This window comes from Saimiri boliviensis, chromosome 2, assembly GCF_048565385.1.
Source record: "Saimiri boliviensis isolate mSaiBol1 chromosome 2, mSaiBol1.pri, whole genome shotgun sequence".
Classification (NCBI taxonomy): Eukaryota; Metazoa; Chordata; class Mammalia; order Primates; family Cebidae; genus Saimiri; species Saimiri boliviensis.
Window position 1 is genome coordinate 132674807 of NC_133450.1, and position 20095 is coordinate 132694901.

The 20095-nt window shown below is 49.0% G+C and overlaps 1 pseudogene; it reads left to right on the plus strand.

The window, feature by feature from the left end:
* LOC101044515 (disintegrin and metalloproteinase domain-containing protein 21-like) overlaps window positions 1-14914 on the plus strand; it is a 30956-nt pseudogene extending 16042 nt beyond the window's left edge.
* The last annotated feature ends 5181 nt before the right edge of the window (window positions 14915-20095 follow it).

Below are 20095 nucleotides of genomic sequence, written 5' to 3' on the forward strand. Positions count from 1 at the left end.
TCCAAGGCAGGAGGGAAGGGTGGGTGGCCTGGTGCAGGTTGGGGCCCACTGTGGTGTCCTCTAAACTCGAGTCTGCTCACAAGCGCTCCCCTGCCTCAGGCCCTGAGTGAGGGACAGGGACAGGGGTGGGGTCTTTGGTCCTGGTGGGTTCCGGGGTGGATTCCAGTGGGGAATCATCAGGGTGGGGGTCCCCCAGGGTATTGGGGCTCTGTGTACCTTGAGTTGGCTCTGGATGTGGGGTTTGTGCCCGCCCTGCCTGGGGCGATGTTGGCAGGGGCCGGTGACCTCCGTTTCCCTGAGGGGCACTTGCTTGGTGGTGGTGGGGTCAGTTCTGGTCAGGGACCCTAGAGCCGTGCCTTACGATGGGATCCAGCCACTTCCCTGACACGCCAAACCCCCGGGCCTTGTCCTCAGTGGGGACCCCATGGGTCTCCAGTTGCTGGGGATCCTGGGAGCCGAGCAGGACCTGGGTTTGGGGCAGCTGCTCCCTTCTCTGGTTGGGCCTCCAGCAGTGGCCAGGGGACAGTTTTGGACGCAGCTTTTCTCACAGAGGTAGTTCCCAGGATACCCACTTAGTCTCGGGGCTGTTCAGAACCCGCCCAGGCACCCTGGGCTGCGGGGCCTCCCGAGAGGGGCTGGGCTGCCGCAGGGGTCTCCTGAGGGGGCTCTGGATGCTGTGGCTGGTTTTAGGTGTGGGATGAGCCCTGGGAGCCCCAGTTAGCAGAACACCCCACGGAGCCTGAGGCCTGCACACTTGGTGCCCCGTGTGTGTGGGGGCGCAGGCCTCTCTGGGCAGGTCAGCCTCAACGGGGAAGGTGCTCAGGTCCTGACTGGCTCCTCCTCGGTGTAGAGGGAACCCACCTCCTGGTTCTGGACGCCCCACAGGCTGCCCCTGTTTTTCCAGAAACACGGGACAGGGCTGGGCTCCCAGGAGGGAGGCGTCTGCTTGCCTGAGTGTCAGGCACATCCTCAGATCCTAGGCGTGTCTCCCCTGCTTTTTCTTTGTTCTGCAGACTGGGGACGGGGTTTCTGGTGGGGCACGTGTCACTGTGGTTCCAGTTGGTATACCCCACACTGACACACACACCTTCAGAAACCTCTTGGTCTTTTGGGGGCATTCCTTGCTGGGCTCGGCGCCCCTTGGATGTGCCTGACCTTGATGGGGGTGTCCCTGAACCCTGGCTCTGGGGGCCTTTCTCCGGCTCTGGTGTCAGGATGGGCTCCATGGGAAGTCTGAGGCAGAGGTCAGCTGCCTTCTGGCCTTGGGGGTGCTAGAGAGAGGCATCTCTCCCAGGGCAGGGCTGGGAAGTCCTGGGTGGAGCTGAGGTCTGCGCCTGTATTGGGGGCTGTATCCTGCTCCTCCAGGGCTGTGAGCTCCTCCTGGCTGGACCTTCTTGGGGTGCGAGGTCTGTCCGGTCTGGGAGGGGCCCTGGGCACAGCAGTGGACGGCTCACTGAGGGCCTTTCGGGTCTGGCTTGAGCCACTGTGGGGGTATTCCACTGTGAGAGGGTTCCGCACAGAATCTCCCATCCTGCTTGTTCTCCAGGGCCTGGAGGGGGCAGATCTTGGGGTCCCAGAGGAGGATCAGAGACCCAGGGATGGGGGCATCTTCACTGACCACCCTCCCTGGATCCCTTCCTCCCCCACCTGCCCTGGCGACCCCCAGCCTCTGTCTGCACTGGCTCCTCTGGCTCTGGTGTAGATGGCACTTAGGATGGTGTGGATGACCTGTGCCCAGGTGGAGCCGGATGGAGAGGAGGTGGGCGGGTCCGTGGGGGAGAGGGGTGGGCTCATCCAGGACGCTGGGGCACCCGTGGGGCTGTTAGCCCTCCCTGGCACCATTCCTGGTCTTTCCCCGCAGCCTGAGACTGTGAGATCCCCAGGCGGGGTTGACCATCTCCTCTAGGAGGCTGGCACTTCCCTGGGCTCATGAAGACGGAGCCTCCTCTCTGGGGGTGCAGCACCCTGCTTCCTCCCTCAGCCCATCCCAGTGGCTTCCTGGGCTTCCGGGTTCCTGTGTGGTGGTGACAGGAGTGCAGAGGGGAACAGGGGCATGGCTGGATGCTGGGGATGGGAGTGCTTAGGCTTGGGTCGCTGGAGAGAAGTTCTTGGCTCTGGGGGCCAACCAGGCAGGCACCCTTTCTGTCCATACTCTGAGGGTCCCAGCAGGAGCCAGGTGTGGGAAGCTTAAGGAGCAGGTCTGTGTCCTGGTGGGAGAAACTGAGGCTCTGGCAGCAGAAGAGGGGAGGGTCTGCAGGTGCAGAGTCGGTCTGGGAGGGGTTTCTGGAGGGAGGGACAAGGGTCTGGGAGGAGACCAGGGTGGGGGCTGCGGGGACAGGACCCCAGGTTGTCTGGGTGGGCGGCAAGGGCAGCGAGGGAGAAAGGGCTCGAGGGAGGTTGGGGTCTCCCCGGTGTGGGCTTCAGGGAGGGGCTGCACAGGGTGTTCCCGGAAGGAGGGAGGAAGGAGGCGGCACAGAGGCGCTGGGAGCAAGTGGAGAAGGAAGGGGCAGCCACCCTAGTGCCAGGCATCCGGGTTCCGGTTTAACTGTGGGGGAACAGCTCCCTGGCCCGTGTGCCAGTGGCTGGGGGAGGGCACGGAGGTCTGAGGCAGGAAGGGGTGGCAGGAAGGCAGCTCCCAGCCCCGGGGGTCTGTGGCTTATCCTCTTCCTGTGAGCTGGGTGTGGGCGGCTCCCTGGGCTCTGCTCTGGACCTGTGGTCTGGTAGAGCTTAGGCTTCCCAGGGACACAAGGCAGCTGGGCTGGACCAGCCTGAGGGCCAGTTAGGGTGGCGCTGAGGCCACTGCCTCCACCTGTGACCAGCTGCTGCGGGGATTTGGGCATGAGGCCCCTTCTCCCAGAAGGGGAGGCGCGTGAGTGACACCCTAAGTACATACCTTACAGGGGGCTCTGACCCTCCTCAGAGGGGCCGGGCAGGGGCGGATGTGTATGTGCAGGTGCAGGGTGGGGGTGGGGAGCCCAGCCTGTCCCTGATGCCCCTGCTCTACTCCAGGGTGGGCTTGGGCACTGCAGGACCCAAGCTGGGTCTGCGCTGCCTGGTGTACCCGAGGTGGCCACATTCCCTGAGCCTAGACTGAGGCCCAGTGGGGACCAGGGAGGACTCTGACCGGGGGTCCATGGAGGACCAGTCTTGGATGACGCCCACATATTGGGGTGGACATGGGGTCCAGCTGGGAGGAAGGGCCGTGGTCCACCTCCTGGCGGCCTTCCTGGAGCCAACTCCGCCTGGGGGCTCTGTGCGTGGCCACCTGCCAGAAGTTCCTCCCTGCCCAGACCCCAAAGTCTGTGCTGCCACAGGGCAGGCAGGAAAGGTCTGTTGCTGGTGCACATCGGGGCCCACCGTGGTATCCCCCACAAACGGTCCCTTGCAGCAGGTCCTGAGTGAGGGACAGGGACAGGGGCAAGTCTTGGGTCCTGGTGGACTCCGGGGCTGATTCCAGTGGGGAGTCACCAGGGTGGGGGCGGAAGTATTGGGGTGTCTGTGCTCTTGGAGTGGGTTCTGGATGTGGGTTTGTGCCGGTGCTGCCTGGGGTGCTGTTGGGAGGTGCCACTGACCCGTTTCCCTGAGGGGTGCTTGTCGGTGATAGCGTCAGTGACTGAGAGCTTTCTGAAACCCTCACCAAAAACAGATGCTGGCCCCACACTTGCTGTACAGCCTGCACAGCCGTGAGCCACTTAAAACCGAAGTCCTTCACAAATTACCCAGCCTTAGGTATTTCTTCACAATTCAATGGAATAACCGAGAAACTATTTAGTTGTGCAGCAAATTAGGGGTGCGGACTCATTCAAATGGAACTACTGTAAAGACACCAGAGAATTTCCCTCTCACTCTCTCCCCTCACCCTTCTTGCCCTTTACACACGCACACGCAGCACGTGAAGATGTCATGTGACCAAATAGCAACGTGGTGGCAGCTTTGAGCCAACAGTAGAAGGCTCAACGTAAAACCTGTCTTGCCAGCATCTTGATCTTGGAATTTCCAGAACCGAGGAACTGAGATCAAATTAAGGTTGCCTAAGTGACCAAGTATGATCGTTTTTAATCTCAGTTTGAACTGACTACACAGAATTTGAGATGAAGAAGTGGGGTTCTGATGTTACAGTTACTTCAACACTGTGAAAGTACCTTGGAATTGGGTTATGTGTAAAAGGCTGGATAGTTTTGATATGCATAAAGAAATGTGCATATTAAGGGTCATTCTGATAGACTGAAATGAGTGGAGTGCTATTGGAAACTGGATAAATAGTGATGTTTTTGTAAAGCGGCAAAAGAGCTTGTCTAGACTGTGTTGTAATATTTAGTGAAAGAGAACTTGAGCGCAGCGAAATTGAATATTTAGCTGAGAACACTTCTAAGTAAAGTTTTCAAAAAAAAAAGTGTGGTTTGCTTTCTCCTGAGCACCTATAATAAGAGTGAGATGAACTAAAGATGAAACTATCAGGAAAAAGTATCCAAAACTTAAAGGCTTGGAAAATTGTCAACCTATCCGTTTTGCAAAACCAGAAAGTGTGTTCTGAAGAGAACAGTGAGTATGGGGCTGTAATGTCACTTGATGAAGAATTTATGGTATTAAAGGAGAATAAATGCTGCAGGTTTTAAAGAATGAGGTTGGAGATGAGACAAAATGGATTAATGCTGTCAGATTCTTCGGATTTAAGAGGATGGAGCTACCTGGTTGCAAATGTGTGTCATTCCTCCAGAAGAAAAAAAAAAATTATAACCACTACCTTGATTTGAACAGACCAGACAACCTGTGCTAAAAAACCTTGAGGAAAGACGTCCTACCAGAGCCTGGAACTTAGGAACTCCCAGCGAGTCTCCTGTGTAGGGCTGCATGGGGTCTTTGGGACGGGACCTTAACCCAGCAGCTACCCAGGCTTTGTGCCTCTGCCTAAAGCCTCGGAGTTAATTCTGCTGCTGCAATGAGCTAGGAAGGAAGAAGCTTGTCCCAGAGAAGATGCCACCTGAGCCATAAGGCCTATGGCAATTTGTTTGATGATGCGTCGTACGTGCTGGGGACACATCATCCCTCTTTTCTTTCCAATTTTTTTCTGTGGGGACAGAAAAATATATTCTATGCCTAACTCACCACTGTATTTGAAATAAAATAACGTGTCCAGTGCTATGGACTGAATGTGTATGTAATCCCAAAATTAATATCATGGAATCCTAATCACCAATGTGATATAATTGGGGTGTGGGCCATTTGAGGGGTGATTAGATGAAAAGGGTGAAGCCATCATAAATGAAATTAGTGCTCTAATAAAAATACATGAGAGAGCTTTTCTCTCTTGCTTCTCTGTCATGAGATGATACAATAAAATTAGGACATCTGCAAACCAGGAAGGAAGCCCTTACAGACACCTGATCGCAGTCTTGGGCTTCCTGGCCTTCGGCACTGCAAGTAATAAATACACCTTGTTAAAGTCATGCATTTTATGACACTTTGTCAAGACAGCCCCAAGGCAGAACACGGTGGCTCACGCCTGTAATCCCAGCACTTTGGGAGGCCAAGGCAGGCAGATCACCAGGTCAAGAGATGCAGACCATCCTGGCCAACATGGTGAAACCCTGTCTCCACTAAAAATACAAAAATTAGCTGGACGCGGTGGCAGACACCTGTAGTCCTAACTACTCAGGAGGCTAGAGCCAGAGAATTGCTTGAACCCGGAAGGCAGAGGTTGCAGTGAGCTAAGATTGCGCCACTGCACTCCAGCCTGGTGCCTGGCGACTGAGCAAGACTCTGTCTCAAAAAACAAAGATAGCCCCTGTAAAATTAGATATCTGGTTTTACAGGCTCAGAGCTGGAGAGAAATTTGTTTCAGAAATAATGGTACCTCCAATCTTACCCAGATATGCTTTAGCTGATATTTAAATTACGTTTTACTCTCGAGAATTTAGAGTTGCTGATGAAATGAGTTAAGAGTCTGGGGACTGTTATGATCAGATGAATGAACTGTGGATGCGTAAATGACACACATTTGGGGCTGGCCTTGGCCATTCTGGGTCTTTTTTGCCTATGTGTGAATTGTAAGATTGCTTTTCCTATTTTTGTGAAGAACATCATTACTATTTTGATAGAGAATTTATCTATCCTGTAAATAACTTTGGGTAGTATGAAAAGTTTAGTGCTATTAACTCTTCCAATTCATAAATACGGAATATCTGGGATATATCTTCTATTGATGTGTGTCTGTAACATAGCTAGCCTGAAGTTAGAACCTGAACAAAGCCATTTTGTACAAGACAAAGCTGTTTTCCAAAATTTAGTTGTAAGGTCTGCCCCGTTCTCTCACAGTAACTGCTGGCCTTGGCTTCTGTAAATAAAACTGCTAGTTTGCTCTGCAAAATGACTACTATGTAAAGCTGCTTACCTTTGCTTATCAGTAACTGCTCTCTGTGACCCTAATGTGACAGGCAAGCCGTCCTAACCCAGGCCATCCTGGCCGCTGGGACTTGTAATAAGAAACTAAGGTTTGTGATTTCCACCCTACCCAGATAATGTGTGAACTCATGTTTATCTTGACTTCTGTAAACCACTTAAATAATAATTGGAATGACAAAAGCCCCCTGGCCCTTGGAATGTCCAGAGCCCTCCTCTCTGCCTAGGAGGTGATTTGCAGAATCCACAGGCCCTCGAAATGTTTGAAGCCCCATTCCTGCTCCTCACCCCCACTCCCAAGGTGGTTTTTTGGGTATAAAAACTATTGGCACCATCCTTTCGACGCCGTGGGTTGGAGAGACGCGAGTCCTCCGTGGCCGCCGGCAATAAAGACCCTGCAGTTTGGCATACTTTTGTCTTGGTGTCGACTTTCTATGCTCGGCCCAGTATAACATGTCCACTTCATTTTTTTCTGTCAATATTGATCAGTTTGCTCTAGAAATCTTTCTCTTATTTGGGAACATTTCTTCCTGGGTATGCTTTTCAGCTATTGTAAAAGGAAATGTTCATTGATTTCATTCTTAGATGTTTTGCTGTCAGCATATAGAAATGCCACCAATTCTTTTATGTAGATGGTGAAGCATACTTTACTTAATTTGCTTATCAATTCTAATATTTTTGAGAAGTCCTTACTTTTCTTTTTTAATATAAGATCTTGTTGTCTGCAAAAAGGCAATCTGACTTCCTCCATTCCAAATATGAGGTCATTTTTTTCTGTTATCCAACGACTCTGGCTGGCATTTCAGTGCAATCCTGAATAAAAGTGATAAAAAATGAGCATCTTTGCCTTGTTCCATTTCTTAGAGGAAAGGTTTCGCTTTTTGCAGCTTTTGTGTAATGAAAGCTGTGTGTTTCTCATATATGAACTTTATTTTTTGAGATATCATTCTTGTATAACCAGTTTTTGAGACTCTCTATCAGGAATGAATGTTAAATTATATTCTAGGATTTTCTAAAATCTATTGACTATACAATAACACAGCAATAAGGAGGTCAACACAACTCAACTGAATTTCACTTAATATCATCCCAACTTCTAATATTTTTTGTATTCGAACATGCCTATTTCCATATGATATTTGCTCACAGGTATTGGTACACATTTTAGCTGATTTGTGGTTATTTTACTCTTAAGAATTAACTCGCCGGGCGCGGTGGCTCAAGCCTGTAATCCCAGCACTTTGGGAGTCCGAGGCGGGTGGATTACGAGGTCAAGAGATCGAGACCAACGTGGTCAACATGGTGAAACCCCGTCTCTACTAAAAATACAAAAAATTAGCTGGGCATGGTGGTGCGTGCCTGTAATCCCAGCTACTCAGGAGGCTGAGGCAGGAGAATTGCCTGAACCCAGGAGGCGGAGGTTGCGGTGAGCCTAGATCGCGCCATTGCACTCCAGCCTGGGTAACAAGAGTGAAACTCCGTCTCAAAAAAAAAAAAAAAAAAAGACAAAAAAAAAAAAAAAAAAAGAATTAACTCAAAAAGTCCTTTCTTATTATGAACTGAAAGTAAACATTGGCCAAATGTAGCCCAATCTTAATCTTTCCCAGACTTTGGAACATTACTGAAGACAATGAGGGGGAAAGTCAGCTTTAACTGAGCTTCTCTGAGGTCAGTGAGGTAAAAACCCAGGGCTTACTGGCTCTACCCTTGAATGTTACTGTCTTTCCTTCCATGATCCACGTCCAGGCCGTTCTCTAAATCTGAGAGGCCTGTGCAGCTTTAGTAATTTCACAATCTCACTGCCTCTTCGTCTTGTTTTCTGCAGCTGAGAAACAGAAGCCTCAGCAATAGAGCCCAGTGTAAATCACCAGCCTTTAATCATTGCAGAACTATGGTTTTCAAACAACACTGCCAATTACACCATGATCCTACTGTATGGCAGCAGTGCAAATGCTTAACTTCCACTACATCGCAGGGCTCAGGGTGGCTGCATGGAGGTGTGTATGTACGCGTGCACTGTCGCAGACATTTCCGGTGACTGTACATGATTGTAGGTAGTAATGAGGTCAGTCTGAACGGACAGAAGTCTCCATGGCTTCATGAGCACAGAAAAGCCTCCAGTGCAGGTGCAAAGCCAGGCTGCAGCAGTCAGCCAGCTGTTCCCCTGGGATCCCTCCAACACCCTGTTCAAAGCCTCTGTTCACTCATGGGCTGAGAACAGGGAAGTCAGCGGTACAGTCTGCTCTTCCGAAAGGGCTGACAGGGCACGAAGGCAGATTGATCATCCACGGAGCATTTCTGTAGGAAGGCACCGGTGTGCAGACACACTAATAATCACACACTTCTTTACGTAATATATTTTTAATGTTTTGTTGATTTACCCTCTATCATTTAAACACATTCATCACTTTTTTCCCTAATCAAAGAGGATTTTGATCAGAAGGCTGTGAGAAGCCAGCTGCTCTCCTAGATTCCCACCCTCATTTCTCCTGAAGAAGGAACATCATCCATTGGTTTCTGCACTCATTCTCTAGGATGAAACCACAGGGTTGCACGCCCCCTGGCGAGCCTTAGAGAGGACCCTGTCTGTAGGGGCAGGAGCCTCACAGCCTGGACTGGGAGCCATGGCCCTGAAATGAGACAGTGTCCCCCATGGAGAGCACACGTGGACGCCCACACCTGAGGGCTTCTGGTGACCTTCAAAGGCATCTGATTTAAGTAATTACCATTGTTTTTTCCTTCAGTAACAAGAGTTTCTTTCCACTGTGTCTTCCCATGAGCATCATAACCTAATGTACGGTCCAGCCAAGTTGTTAATACACACAAATGCCATAACCTCTGTCTGGCCCTAGAGGCCTGATTAATTCTTCTTTGGGGATGAGCACAGCCTAGAAACACGCCCCATTCACATAGACACAGGCACACCATTGACGTGTTCCTCTGTGTGAGCAACAGTTGACACCAACCTCCCTTCAACTCCAGGAGCCCCTGAAGACCAAGACAAACTCTTTCACACCTGTGCAAACTCCGGCCCAGGGACGCTCTGCTGAGGAATGGGCTCACCTGGTTCTGGATGCTGGGCTCATCTCTCCCCATCTCCTGTCCCAAAGCAGGTCCATCATCCTGCTCAGGTCTCAACAGGAGCATCCAGCTTTGTGCGGCCATCTGACTCTTCCAATATGTAGAAGACCTCCTATTACCTACCGTGTTCAGTACATGGGGCTTTAAAAAAAAAATTCCACAGGTCGGATGGCTTACAACGCAGAACCGATTTTCTCACAGTTCTGGACAGTGGAAGGTTACGGTCAGGGGCCAACTGGGTGGGTTTCCCTGAGGCCTGGCTCCTGGCCTGCAGAGGACGTCTCTTCCCTGTCCCGTCCTCACAGGGCCGGCCCTCGGGGCTGCTCGCCCTCCCTACTGCTTCCCTTCTCACAACAACAGTCAGACTGCGTGAGGGCTGCACCCTAGGAACCTCACTTTAAACCATTCACCTCCTTAAAGACACTAATCCAACTGTAATTTCATTCTGAAAGGGCAGGGGTTGGATTTCAGCACATGAATTTAGGAAGAACACAGTCACTCATAACAGCCTTCCTCAGGGGGGACAAATATTCTCCTGCTCCTGCCTGGGAAAACCCTAAGGGCCCAGGGAAAGGGTGTCCAACCCGCACACTCCTACAGGGGAGACCAACTTCCTTCAAAATTGTTCATCTGTCATAAGAAGGTGGGATTCAAAGGGACACAGTGCGGATCCCGGGGCATTGGAAGACCACGTGTGACACAACACGGCCTTGAAACACAGCACGGTCACAGCAAGTTTAAACACAGAGACCACATGTGCCAGGAAAGGAAAATCATTGCAGTTTTGAGGAAAAAGTAATTTGTGTTTCTGAATATGATCTGGCCTGGGATTCTTCCCTCCCCTCAGCAATGACAGAATTGACACGGCTGAGGACCGGCCTGGGAATTCCTGATGACATGTGCCCAAGGAGGTCGGGCACAGCCTGGTTTCATGCATTTCGGGGAAACATGAGACGTCAGTGAATACGCGGAAGAAGTACATTAGTTCTACCCAGAAAGGCTGAGACAACTCAAGGCAAGGCCTCCCCACTGGGGGCTTCCAGGTCCCAGGTAGGTGACAGAGGGTTGTGCTCTTCTGAGTTTCTGATAAGTGTTTCCAAAGGAGGCAGTATGCGTCTGTCTCCGCAGCAGAGGGGCTCCTTCGAACAGAGTGGGAGGCAGATTTCCCCTGAGTGTCTCCAGCTTGAAGGTGCCCAAGGTATTTTCCTTTCACCAGCTGGTGACCCCAAACAGAACTTCAAAGCCCAAACAAAACAAAACAGCCAAAAGAACAAGAGATGGGCACCTATTAAGACTAGAACAACATTCAGCCCTCCCAGGAAACATGGGCAGTGTCTACCTCCACGTGACACAGAAGTAAGCGCTGTGAGTCACAGGAAGCAAGAATATTCACCCACAGAGGGACCGAGAGTAACACGGGTGATGGGAGCCACAGGCGAGGTCACTGAACACTCCCACTGTGTTTTGTAGATTGAGAAGGCAGCACAACAGATTGGCATGGTGAGAAAGACACAGCCCTGCTGCCCTGGCCCCTTCCCTTCCAGTGAGCCCTCACAGCCATTACCTCATCCCACAGCAATCCTGTGCAGACCTGCCCGCTGTCCCACGCTGGGACTGTTACCTCATCCCCTGGGAGTCCAGGGGCCCCAGGGGTGTGATGCGGGAGCCCGGGCAGGGCCTTTGTTCTCTGTCAGGGTCTCCCTGGGAGGGACGTGGCCACCGCAGATGGTTGGGGTCTGGCTTCCCTGAGGACAGTCCTTTCCCATTCTCTGGATGAACGTCCCTGGGCTGGGACATGAGGCTGGCAGAGGTGCGGTTCGCCATCAGGGCCACCCTCTTGCTGCTGGGGCTCTGGGCAACCCTGGTTCCGGTCTGCTGTTCTCAAGGCCGACCCTCGTGGCACTACGCGTCCTCCGAGGTGGTGATCCCCAGGAGGGAGACGCATTGCGGCAAAGGCCTTCAGTTTCCCGGCTGGCTGTCCTACAGCCTGCGTTTTGGGGGTAAAAGACATGTCCTCCACATGCGTAGAAAACGACTTCTCTGGCCCAGACATGTGCTGGTGACCACGCAGGATGACCAAGGCGCCTTGCAGATAGATTACCCCTACATCCCTGCAGACTGCTACTACCTCGGCTACCTGGAGGAGGTGCCTCTGTCCATGGTCACCGTCGACACGTGCTATGGCGGCCTCAGCGGCATCCTGAAGCTGGACGACCTTGCCTACGAAATCAAACCCCTGCAGGATTCCCCCAGGTTTGAACATGTTGTTTCTCAGATAGTGGCCGAGCCCAACGCCACGGGGCCCACATTTAGAGATGGTGAAAATGAACAGACAGACCCCTGGCTCTCTGAAGCAAATGACAGCATGAATCCCAGGTTATCTAATGTCCTGTATAGTTCTCATCCAGGCAATATAAAAGGTCATATTCAATGTTCCAATTCATACTATAGAGTATATAACAATATTACAGCTTGTTCCAAAGAGGTGGTCCGGATGTTCAGCCTCGTTGACAACCTTGCTCAAAATATTGATCTGCGGTACTATATTTATCTGTGTACCATATATAATGATCGAGACTTAGCCCCTGTGAATGAGTATCAAACAAATAGTGCAATTTTTGCTTATTATAGAACAGACTTTTTAAATCCTTTTCGTGTTCATGTATCCACACTACTTATTTAAGATGGACCACATGAATCTAACTATGAAGCTGGACAGTTTGAAATGTGTTACTATCGAGCCCTGATACACATTGGTATTCTAAGCAGACATTATTTATTGATAGCTGTCATAATAATGCAGTCACTGATGAGAAGTATTGGTGTGGTCTATGATAATGACTACTGTACATGTCAGAGGAGGACGTCTTCCATTATGCACCGATTTCCAGGGATGACAGGTGCGTTCAGTAACTGTACCAATGGACATGTGCAAACATCTTTTGCAGGTGCAGCTCAGTGTCTTTTCCGTAAACTGTCCCCTGGGTATAATGAAACTTTGACAACAGTTCGCTGTGGAAACCTGATAGTGGAAGAGAATGAGCAATGTGACTGTGGCTCCTTTAAACAGTGTTGCGCCAGTCGGTGTTGTAGAAGTGACTGTCGCTTCACACCAGGGAGCATCTGTCATATAGGAGACTGCTGTACAAACTGCAGCTTCTCCCCGCCAGGGACTCTCTGCAGACCTATCCAAAACATATGTGACCTTCCAGAGTACTGTCGTGGGACCACCTGGATATGCCCCCTGAACGTTTATATGCAGGACGGAACCCCGTGCACTGAAGAAGGCTACTGCTATCATGGGAATTGCACTGACCGCAATTTGCTCTGCAAGACAATCTTTGGCGTCAGTGCTGAGAGTGCTCCTGACGACTGCTATAATATCAACCTTGAAAGTTACCGATTTGGACATTGTACTCGACTACATGATGCTTCCTCTTACCAGCCTTGTGTAGGAATAGACAAGTTTTGTGGGAGACTGCAGTGCACCAACGTCACCCATCTGCCCCGGCTGCAGGAACACGCTTCATTCCATCACTCCATGATAGGCCCGGCTCAGTGTTTTGGGCTGGATGAACACTGTGGAATGGGCACAACCGATGTTGGACGTGTGATCGACGGCACTCCCTGTGTTCATGGAAACCTGTGTAATCATAGCCGGTGCAACACCACTATCACTTCCCTGGGCTATGACTTGCCCTGAGAAGTGCAGTCACAGAGGGGTCTGCAACAACAGAAGGAACTGCCATTGCCATGTCGGCTGGGATCCTCATTGGTGCCTGAGAAGTGGCGCTGGGGGCAGTGTCGACAGCGGGCCCCCTCCAAAAAGAATGCGTTCCATCACACAAAGCGAACGACCAGTGACATATCTGAGGGTGATCTTTGGTCGCATTTACGCCTTCATAATTGCACTGCTGTTTGGGATCGCCACAAATGTGCGAACTATCAGAACCACCACCGTTAAGGAAGTGACAGTGACTGGCCCCAAATAAGAAAACTTCAGCCTCCCGACCTCTGTAAAGACACTCAGAATATAAAAGCAAAATCTATGAAACAGGAGCAGGAGGAAGGATGGAAAAGCTCGAGTCCAAATTTCTTGAAGTCCGCGGGAGGCACTGGGTCCTCCCTCACATCTTGGGGAAACGGGAAGTGCTGGCTTCTGTCCCAGGTTCCTGTAGGTCGCTGATGCTCACTCTGAAATAAATCTTCAAAATCACATTGGTGCCTTCCACATTTTCTTAGACTCCACTGGGAGCCCAGACTTGGCCAGAGCCTCTGGCCTTGAGAGGAGACCTGAGTGATCAGCCGGGTCTTGACTCGAGGTCGCTGGTCCCAGAATTAACGGAAGTTGCCACCAGCTCCTTAAAGGGAACATTCATGACATTTCTCCCGAAGTGAGCTCCTGAGCAGTGGGCCTCCTCATTCCCCAGGTCATCTGTCCTTGTCTAAACCCAAAGTGAGTTAACGGTCATCCAGGGCTACTCCCTGCTCCGTCTGTTCCTCATGGGAATGCCTGTGGGCTTTGCAGTGAGAACTTGGGTTCCAATCCCCCACCAAGCAAATCTCCCTACCTGGGGTCGAGCTTCCCGTATGCAGGAAACAGTCCCTGAGGTTGATTGCTGCATGCAATGAAATTCAACTCGAAAAATAGGTAGACGTGTGGGGAAAGCTCTCTGGCATTCAGTGGGAGCTCTGGGAATGGCAGCGGCCCCCTCCCTTCCTGTCCCACATTTCCATGAATGGAAGCAGGAAGGGAAGCTGAGTAGGTCATGATGAGGAAGAGAAAGCAGGCTTTAGCAGCACAGGCTGGTCAGGTGAAAAACCGGGCTAGGTGAGTCGCTAAGATTAAAAAATGGGCAAAGGATGTGAACAGACACTTTTTAAAAGAAGACATACATGAGGCCAACAAACATATGAAAAAATGCTCATCATCATTGGTCATTAGAGAAATGCAAATCAAAACTACATTGAAATACCATCTCATGCCCGTTAGAATGGCAGTCATTAAAAAATCCAGAGACAACAGATGCTGGAGAGGATGTGGAGAAATAGGAACACTTTTATACTGTTGGTGGCAATATAAATTAGTTCAACCATTGTGGAAGACAGTGTGGCGATTCCTCAGGACCTAGAAATAGAAATTCCTTTTGACCCGGCAATCCCATTACTGGGTATATATCCAAAGGATTATAAATCATTCTACTATAAGGACACATGCACACGAATGTTAATTGCAGCACTGTTTACAATAGCAAAGACCTGGAACTAACCCAAATGCCCATCGATGATAGACTGGACAGGGAAAATGTGGCACATATACACCATGGAATACTATGCAGCCATCAAAAACGATGAGTTCGTGTTCTTTGTAGGGACATGGATGAACCTGGAAACCATCATTCTCAGCAAACTGACACAAGAGCAGTAAATCAAACACCGCATGTTCTCACTCATAGGCAGGTGTCGAACAATGAGAACACGTGGACACAGGGAGGGGAGCACTACACACTGGGGTCTGTTTTGGGGAAACAGGAGGGACAGCGGGTGGTGGGGAGCTGGGGAGAGATAGCATGGGGAGAAATGCCAGATATAGGTGATGGGAAAGAAGGCAGCAAATAACACTGCCACTTGTGTACCTATGCAACAATCATGCATGTTCTTCACATGTACCCCAAAACCTAAAATGCAATAAAAAATTTTATTTTAAATTAAAATTCAGAATAACATTGACTTTAAAATGCAATGCAGATATGTCACAGAGAATTTCAAAGACAAAGCCCACAAACAGGAAATCACGCTTCCCATATCATCCGCAGAAACCCACTGATACTCTGGAGCAGTACTGAGACGTGGCGTTTTTCTCAACACCTCTGTGTTCTAGCTGCCCTGCTTCGACACACAGTGTTTAGGATTCCCACCCTTTTCTCCAACACAGCGTGATATCCTTTCTGTGAACCTGCTTAGAAATCTCCTCCATTCAGCCAACAAAAAGATGGGAGCAATCCATTCCTGTGCCTGTCTCAGTATATGTTGTCTTTTGTGGGTGAAGGCTACTGGACGGGTAAGTGTGAGGTCAGTGAACCCCACGCCCTCCCCTTCGTGCCTTTCGGGACTGAGGGGATTCGCTGATGCAGCAGGAGGCCTCTCCCACTCTTGGTGCATCTTCCCCCTGCTGCTCAGCCGACTTCTCCCCTGGGGCATGGCTGTTCCCCAGAGGGAATGACCTCCTCTTTCCGGGGCCCACCCACCCCAGTGCACACACGAGACCATGCTGCACTTGGCACAGCTCGATCCCATGTCAGGGCCTGTGTCACCTGCCCCACCCACTACACAGATGGACCCACAGGGACACTGTTCAGGGCAGTGGAGGAAGTATGCAGGAAAGGAAGGCAAATGTGTATTCTGCTGCAGAAACATTACAGACAGTCTGAGCCAAAATCTGATGCCGTGTGAACTTTTAGAACGATACACATTTTAAGAAAGAACGTGACCAATCGAGCTCATGTCGAAGTCAGGTAAACAGTGTTTAGAACAACAGCAATATCAAAAACACAAGCCAACAGTTCACCAAGAGAAATCGCCTTTAACGTGGTGGAAATGGTCTTCCGTGAACATTAGCGTTTACGTCCTCCAGATCTGCATGCCTCAGCACCTGCTGTCTTGACCTGACCATTGACCTTAACCACAGAGCATGTGTGACACCCTGCTTTTTGCCAGCTAAAACAAACTCTCCTTTTCCTGACTAAGGGCTGTTCAAGCTTTATGTTAGCCTTTTTGAGCCGGTCACACGCCATCTTGGCTTCTACATTTTAGTAACCTTCTCCCCATCAAGTGTGCAACTACAGTATAAAGCAAGGTCAGGCTGACTCTGACACATAGAAATGCCTTTGCTGATAAGTGGCCGAGTAAAGTGGTATCAGCAGAGCCTGGAAGTGCAGCTTCAGTGAGCACCCAGAGCCCCCTTATCTGTAAGTTGTATGCCTTCCATGACAGCCGCAGTCCTCACACCTGGCACTGTTTTATTTCTTATGTATCAGTTTTTCTTTTGACTTTTTGCTTACTCTACCTGTGTGAAAACTTTGTTTCAGCTAGGTCCCCCCTTCCTGTTAAAATTAGTGTATAAAAGACCACCTAACTTTTTCGTTGGGCTGAGAGAATTTTGAGTGTTGGTCGCTCTGGGTCACCGGCTTAATGAAGGACTTAGCTGTTCATGTCACTATCAGCATTTTGGTCAAAACCACTCAAAAGTCTCTAGGAAGTTCCAAACTTTCCCACATCTTCCTATCTTCTTCCAAGTCCTCCAAACTCTTACAACCTCTGCCCGTTACCCAGTTCCAAAGTTGCTTCTAGATTTTGAGGTATCTTTCTAGCAGTTCCCCATTCCTGGTACCAGTTTACCCCATTAGTCTGTTTTCACAGTGCTCTAAAGAACTGCCCGAGTGGGTAATTTGTAAAGAAGAGGTTTAATTGACTCACATTTTCTAGTGGTTCGGGTCAGGGCTCAGGAAACTTGCAATCTCAGTGGAAATGGAAACAGGCATGTGATACATGGCAGCAGGAGATAGAGATAGAGAGAGAGAAAGAGAGAGAGAGAGAGAGAGAGAGAGAGAGAGAGAGAGAGAGAGAGAACAGGAAGGAGAAACTACCATGCATTTATAGAACCATCAGACCCCATGAGCAGTCACTCACTGTCATGAGAACAGCATAAGGGGAAACTACCCCGTGATCCAATCCCTTGATGTTTGGGGATGACTGTGTGAGATGAGATTTGGTTGGTGACACAGAGCCAAACCATAACAGCATGAGACAAAGATTTAATATCAAAAATCTATAAGAAACTTAAGCAAACTAGCAAGAAAAAACCAAACAACCTTATTAAAAATGGGCCAACGACATGAAGACACTTCCCAAGAGAAGGTGTTGCCAACAAGCATAAGGAGAAGTGTTCTACATCACTAATCATTAGAGAAATGCAAATCAGAACCACAGAGAGATACATCTCACAGCAGTCAGAACGGCTATCCTTAAAAAGTCAAAGAAACAGTAGATGTTGGTGAGGCTGTGGAGAAAACAGAACAACTTACATACTGTTAGTGATGTGAAAGGAAAATTAATCTTGGAACCCCAAAATCATGAAGCTAGAGGGAAAACTCAGGCTGGGAACTGCTTAGGGCAAACCTGCCTCCCATTCTATTCAACAGCATCCCTCTGAGGCTCACATGAGACAAATCCGTATCTAATTCCTTCCTCTTTTCTATTGTTTATGTAAAACTGAAGATTCACTGACCTAGGCTAAATTGTATATTCAGTGGAAGGCTGATCAAGGACTCAAAAGAATGCAAAATTTTGTCACTTACCTACTTCTAACCTGGTGGAAGCTCCCATGTTGAGATGTTCTGCCTTAGCAGAATGAAACAGTGTACATCTTACACATGTAGCTTGATGTCTCTTGTTTCCCTAAAATGTATACTGTACCCCTGAGCACCTTGGACACGTGTCATCAGTACCTCCTGGGCTGTGTTGCAGGTGCATCTTCTAACTTTCCAAATTGACGAGACCTGTCTTAGGTATTTGGGGCTCAGAGTAGAAATGTAATGTAGTTCAGCCACTAAGGAAAGCAATTTGGAGATTTCTCAAAGAACTTAAAATTGAACCACCATTTGCCCCAGCAATCCCAGTACTGGATATCTACCCTAAGAAATAGAAATTGTTCTAGTAAAGACACATGCACTCATACGTTCACTGCAGCACTACGCACAATAGCAAAGACATGGTATCAACCTAGATGCCCATCAGCAGAGGAGTGGATAAAGAAAACTTCGTACATATACACCGTGGAACACCACGCAGCCGTGAAAAAGAATGAAATCATGTCCTTCGTAGCAACATGGATACAGCTGGAGGCCATCATCCTAAGTGAATTAATGCAGGAACAGAAAATGAAATGCCACACGTTCTCACTTGTGAGTTGGAGCTCAATCCTGAGTGCGTATGGACACAATGCAGGGAACAGCAGACATCAGGGCCTACTAGAAGCTGAACGGTGGAGGAAGGTGGAGATTGAGAAACGAGCTATTGGGTACTATGCTTATTACCTCGGTGATGAAATCATTTCTAATTGTGTCATGCAATTTATGCATATAACAAACCTGAACATGTTCACCCTGAACCTAAAAAATAGAAATGGAAAAAAAAAAAAAAAAGAAAGAAGTCAATCAGGGAAAATTAGGGCCTTTCTTATTTGAATACCAGATTTTTTTAAAAAAAGAGTTAGTCTCTCTCTGTTAGTGCAGAGCAGGCGTCCCCAAACTATGGCCCGCGGGCCTCATGCAGCCCCCTGAGCCATTTATCCGGCCCCCCGCCGCAGTTCAGGAAGGGGCATGTCTTCCACTGGTGGTCAGTGAGAGGAGGACAGTATGTGGCGGTCCTCCAACGGTCTGAGGGACAGTGAAGTGGCCCCTATGTAAAAAGCTTGGGGATGCCTGGTGTAGAGTGCAGTGCTGCAATCATAGCTCACTGCAGCCTCAAATTCCTGATTTGAGTGACCCTCCTGCCTCAGCCTCCCAGGAAGCTGGGACTACAGGCTTGTCCTAGCATGTCCAGCTAATTATTGTTGTGATTTGTTGTAGAGACAGGGTCTCACTATGTTGCTCAGGCTGGTCTGGAACCCCTGGGCTCAAGCGATCCTCCTACCTTGGACTTCCAAAGTCCTGGAATTACAGGTGTGAACCACTAGTGATATTCAGCATGTTTTCATATGCTTGTCAGCCACATGTACGTCTTCTTTTGAGAAATATCTGTTCACGTCCTTTGCACATTTTTTAATGGGGTTGTTTGGTCTTCGTTTGATAATCTATTTAAGTTTCCTGTAGGTTCTGGATGTTAGGCCTTTGTTAGATGCATAGTTTGCAAATATTTTCTCCCATTCTGTAGGCTGCCTGTTTACTCTGTTCATAGTTTTTGTTTGCTTGTTTGTTTTGCTGTGCAGACGCTCTCTAATTTAATTAGGTCCCACTTGTCGATTTTTGGTTTTGTTGCAATTGCTTTTTAAGTCTTCATCATTCACACTTTTCCAGAGCCATTGTCCAGAATGGTGTTTCTTAGATTTTCTTCTAGGGATTTCATAATGTTAGGTTTTATATTTAAGTACTTAATCCATCTTGAGTTGATTTTTGCATATAGTGAAAAGAAAGCATCCAGTTTCAATATTCCGTATATGGCTATCCAGTTGCCCCAGCACCATTTATTGAGCAGAGTTCTTTCCTCTTTGTTTGTTGTTGTCAGATTTGTCAAACATCTGACGGCTATAATTGTGCAGCCTTATTTCTGAGTTTTCCGTTCTGTTCCATCGGTCTGTGTGTCTGTTCTTGTAATGGTGTCAAGCCGTTCTTGTTTTTGTTCTTGTGGCTTTGTAGTACAGTTTGAAATCAAGTATGTGGTGCTTGCAGCATTATTCTTTTTGTGTAGGATTGCTTTGGCTATTCAGGCTCTTTCTCAGTTCCATATAAATTTTAGAATAGCTTTTTTTCTATTTCTGTGAAGAATGATGTTGGTAGTTCTATAAGAATAGCACTGAATTTGTACATGGCCCTGGGCAGTATAGCCACTTTAGCAA